We start from the raw sequence: 5,596 nt of genomic DNA, 5'->3' as shown, positions 1-5,596 counted from the left end.
GAAAGCTAAGGTAACTGAGCTAAACGACTACCCCCCGTAGCACTCACTTCCGTCATCATGAAGTGCTTGAAGAGACTAGTCAAGGACCATATCACCTCCACCCTACCGGACACCCTAGACCCACTCCAATTTGCTTACCGACCCAATAGGTCCACAGACGACGCAATCGCAACCACACTGCACACTGCCCTAACCCATCTGGACAAGAGGAATACCCATGTGAGAATGCTGTTCATCGATTACAGCTCAGCATTTAACACCATAGTACCTCCAAACTCGTCATCAAGCTCGAGACCCTGGGTCTCAACCCCGCCCTGTGCAACTGGGTCCTGGACTTCCTGACGGGCCGCCCCCAGGTGGTGGAGGGTAGGTAACAACATCTCCACCCCGCTGATCCTCAACACTGGGGCCCCACAAGGGTGCGTTCTGAGCCCTCTCCTGTACTCCCTGCTTCACCCACGACTGCGTGGCCATGCACGCCTCCAACTCAATCATCAAGTTTGCGGATGACACTACAGTGGTAGGCTTGATTACCAACAACGACGAGACGGCCTACAGGGAGGAGGTGAGGGCCCTCGGAGTGTGGTGTCAGGAAAATAACCTCACACTCAACGGCAACAAAACAAAGAGATGATTGTGGACTTCAAGAAACAGCAGAGGGAGCACCCCCCTATCCACATCGACGGGTCAGTAGTGGAGAAGTGGAAAGTTTTAAGTTCCTCGGTGTAACACATCACGGACAAACTGAATTGGTCCACCCACACAGACAGCGTTGTGAAGAAGGCGCAGCAGCGCCTCTTCAACCTCAGGAGGCTGAAGAGAAATTCGGCTTGTCACATAAAGCACTCACAAACTTCTACAGATGCACAATCGAGAGCATCCTGTCGGGCTGTATCACCGTTGGTACGGCAACTGCTCCGCCCACAACCGTAAGGCTCTCCAGAGGTAGTGAGGTCTGCAGAACGCATCACCAGGGGCAAACTACCTGCCCTCCAGGACACCTACACCACCCGATGTCACAGGAAGGCCATAAAGATCATCAAGGACAACAACCACCAAGCCACTGCCTGTTCACCCCGCTATCATCCAGAAGCGAGGTCAGTACAGGTGCATCCAAGCAGGGACCGAGAGACTGAAAAACAGCTTCTACTCAAGGCCATCAGACTGTTAAACAGCCACCACTAACATTTAGCGGCCGCTGCCAACATACTGACTCAACTCCAGCCACTTTAAAAAATGGGAATTGATGGAAATTATTGTAAAATGTACCACTAGCCACTTTAAACAATGCCACTAATATAAGTTTACAGTACCCTACATTACCCATCTCATATGTACAGTGGGGAGAACAAGTATTTGATACAACTGCCGATTTTGCAGGTTTTCCTACTTACACAGCATGTAGAGGTCTGTAATTTTTATCATAGGTACACTTCAACTGTGAGAGGGCGGAATCTAAAACAAAAATCCAGAAAATCACATTGTATGATTTTTAAGTAATTAATTGCATTTTATTGCATGACATAAGTATTTGATCACCTACCAACCAGTAAGAATTCCGGCTCTCACAGACCTGTTAGTTTTACTTTAAGAAGCCCTCCTGTTTTCTCACTCATTACCTGTATTAACTGCACCTGTTTTAACTCATTACCTGATATAAAAGACACCTGTTCCACACACTCAATCAAACAGACTCCAACCTCTCCACAATGGCCAAGACCGAAAGCTGTGTAAGGACATCAGGGATAAAATGTTTAGACCTGCACAAGGCTGGGATGGGCTACAGGACAATAGGCAAGCAGCTTGGTGAGAAGGCAACAACTGTTGGCGCAATATAGAAAATGGAAAGAAGTTCAAGATGACGTCAATCACCCTCGGTCTGGCTCCATGCAAGATCTCACCTCGTGGGGCATCATGATCATGAGGAAGGTGAGGGATCAGCCCAAACTACACGGCAGGACCTGGTCAATGACCTGAAGAGAGCTGGGACCCACGTCTCAAAGAAAACCATTAGTAACACATTTACGCCGTCATGGATTAAAATACTGCAGCGCACGCAAGGTCCCCCTGCTCAAGCCAGCGCATGTCCAGCCCCGTTTGAAGTTTGCCAATGACCATCTGGATGATCCAGAGGAGGAATGGTGTGAAGTCATGTGGTCTGATGAGACAAAAATAGAGCTTTTTGGTCTAAACTCCACTCGCCGTGTTTGGAGGAAGAAGAAGGATGAGTACAGCCCCAAGAACACCATCCCAATCGTGAAGCATGGAGGTGGAAACATCATTCTTTGGGGATGCTTTTCTGCAAAGGGACAGGACGACTGCACCGTATTGAGGGGAGGATGGATGGGGCCATGTATCGCGAGATCTTGGCCAACAACCTCCTTCCCTCAGTAAGAGCATTGAAGATGGGTCGTGGCTGGGTCTTCCAGCATGACAACGACCGCAACACACAGCCAGGGCAACTAAGGAGTGGCTCATAAGAAGCATCTCAAGGTCCCGGAGTGGCCTAGCCAGTCTCCAGACCTGAACCCAATAGAAAATCTTTGGAGGGAGCTGAAAAGTCCGTATTGCCCAGCGACAGCCCGAAACCTGAAGGATCTGGAGAAGGTCTGTATGGAGGAGTGAGCCAAAATCCCTGCTGCAGTGTGTGCAAACCTGGTCAAGAACTACAGGAAACGTATGATCTCTGTAATTGCAAACAAAGGTTTCTGTACTAAATATTAAGTTCTGCTTTTCTGATGTATCAAATACTTATGTCATGCAATTAAAATGCTAATTAATACTTAAAAATCATACAATGTGATTTTCTGGATTTTTGTTTTAGATTCCGTCTCTCACAGTTGAAGTGTACCTATGATAAAAATGACAGACCTCTACATGCTTTGAAGTAGGAAAACCTGCAAAATCGGCAGTGTATCAAATACTGTTCTTCTCCCCACTGTATATACTGTACTCTATATCATCTACTGCATCTTGCCATCTTTATGTAATACATGTACCACTAGCCACTTTAAACTATGCCACTTTATGTTTACATACCCTACAGTACTCATCTCCATATGTATATACCGTACTCATACCAATCTACTGCATCTGCCATGCCGTTCTGTACCACCACTCATTCATATATCTTTATGTACATATTCTTTATCCCTTTACACTTGTGTGTGTGTGTAAGGTAGTAGTTGTGGAATTGTTAGGTTAGATTACTTGTTGGTTATTACTGCATTGTCGGAACTAGAAGCACAAGCATTTCGCTACACTCGCATTAACATCTGCTAACCATGTGTATGTGACTAATAAAATTTGATTTGATTTATTTGTATCTGTTGTTTGGACTTGTCCAGTTGGTGGTGCAGGACTCCAACGATCTCTTTTTTTTTTTTACTTAACACTGTTCCACCAACTCCTTCTGCTGCTGAGACTCCTACAGACACAACATGGAAGCCATCTGACAGCAAACAGGCACAAATGGAAACTGTCACAACAAAAACCAGGCACAAAATGGAAACTGTCACTACACAAAACAACCACAAAATAAAATCTGTCACTCCACAAACCAGGCACAGAATGAAATCTGTCACAACACGAACCAGGCACAAAATGGAAACTGTCACTACATGAACCAGGCACAAAATGGAAACTGTCACTACATGAACCAGGCACAAAATGGAACCTGTCACTACATGAACCAGGCACAAAATGGAAACTGTCACTCCATGAACCAGGCACAAAATGGAAATTGTTACTACCTGAACCAGGCACAAAATGGAAACTGTCACTCCATGAACCAGGCACAAAATGGAAATGGTTACTACTCGAACCAGGCACAAAATGGAAATGGTTACTACTCGAACCAGGCACAAAATGGAAACTATTTTATTTCACCTTTATTTAACCAGGTAGGCTAGGGGGGACAAAATGGCGCCATAGAGAGAACACTGTGTTTCAGCGAGCTCCTGTGGCATTCGTAAATGTATATTTTTACATTAATCTTCTAGCTTCAAAAAGTGGTAGAATTGGCTAAATAAGTTATCCTTCAATGAGTCTTGGCGGCTATTTCTCAAAAATCTCCGACAACATGCCCAACAGAACTACTAAGAACTCGACCAAAACCACCATCCCTGTAGATGTGCAGGAGGAGCTAGCTAACGTTAGCGAAGCTAACACCATTGCGAATCCAGGCACAATGGACCTGGTGATTCAAAAGATGACGGATAACATTACTAAAGTGATCGATGTTAAGATAAGAACGGTCTTGGAAGCAATAGCAGGCCATTCAGCTGAACTACAGAGGGTTGTCAAACGTGTTGATGAGGCGGAAGGAAGAATTGCTACAGTGGAAACTTCAACTACATCTCTGGACACTAAGATAAAAGCACTTGAGAAACAGGTGCGCGAAATGGCAGAGCACATTGACGACTTGGATAATCGAGGACGCAGATGCAATATTCGTGTTGTGGGACTCCCGGAAAATTCTGAAGGGACACGTTCAGTAAATATTTTTTGAGGAATGGATCCCTGACTACYTACAAATGGACACTAAGGCTGGTCGTGTGAAGCTGGACAGAGCCCATCGCTCTCAAGCACCGATACCCGGTCCCAACCAGCGCCCACGGCCAGTGATTATAAAGTTCCACAACTTCACCGACAAGCAGCGCGTTATGGATGCGGCTAGAAATATCGGCTCTGACGGTAGTCAACGTAAAGGTCCAAAGGTCTCATTCTTCAATGATTACTCCACAGCGGTTGTACGAAGACGCACAGCGTTTGATGAGGCGAAGGCTCGACTCAAGAGAATGAAGATGGACTACGCACTGCTGTACCCGGCCACATTGAAGATTATGGTCAACGGATCGCCTAAGAAACTCTACACACCTGAAGAGGCTGCTGCGTTTATTGACTCTCTCGGGTAAATAACTTCAAGCTGCACCTCCGCAGCATTGGATAACTTTTTTTTATTTGAATCTGATCATGAAACAGTGGTGTGAGTTCTCACGTGCTCCGGTTCAGTAATATTCGTATCTTTATTATTTTTCTTGCTAAAGTAACTGCCGCTATAGCTCAGGCTGAGATATGTGTGAATTTATATTGATGCCCAGGCTTGGTTTTAGGTGGAAGAGCCTCAATTTTCTTCTATTGATTTTCATTTCCATTTTCATTTCCATTTCCGTCTTAAATTTTAGCGATTATTTACGTAAAAAAATACCTAAAGTTGTATTACAAAAGTAGTTTGAAATGTTTTGGCAAAGTTTACACGTAACTTTTGAGATATTTTGTCATGTTTCACGAGTTGGAACCGGTGTTTTTCTGGATCAAACGCGCCAAATAAATGGACATTTTGGATATATATCGACGGAATTAATCGAACAAAAGGACCATTTGTGATGTTTATGGGACATATTGAAGAGCCAACAACAGAAGCTCGTCAAAGGTAAGGCATGAATTATATTTTTATTTCTGCGTTTTGTGTCGCGCCTGCAGGGTTGAAATATGCTTATCTCTCTGTTTACTATGGTGCTAACTCAGATAATAGCATAATTTGCTTTCGCCGAAAAGCCTATTTGAATTCTGACATGTTGGCTGGATTCACAAC

At 44.7% G+C, this 5,596-nt stretch overlaps 1 pseudogene; it reads left to right on the top strand.

The window, feature by feature from the left end:
• Positions 1-4,535: 4,535 nt before the first annotated feature.
• Positions 4,536-5,596, top strand: part of LOC112073646 (choline O-acetyltransferase-like) — a 46,338-nt pseudogene continuing 45,277 nt past the window's right edge.

The sequence above is a fragment of the Salvelinus sp. IW2-2015 genome, unplaced genomic scaffold, assembly GCF_002910315.2.
Source record: "Salvelinus sp. IW2-2015 unplaced genomic scaffold, ASM291031v2 Un_scaffold2329, whole genome shotgun sequence".
Classification (NCBI taxonomy): Eukaryota; Metazoa; Chordata; class Actinopteri; order Salmoniformes; family Salmonidae; genus Salvelinus; species Salvelinus sp. IW2-2015.
The sequence above is the reverse complement of the archived record's forward strand: the minus strand, read 5'-3'. Positions and strand labels throughout refer to the sequence as shown.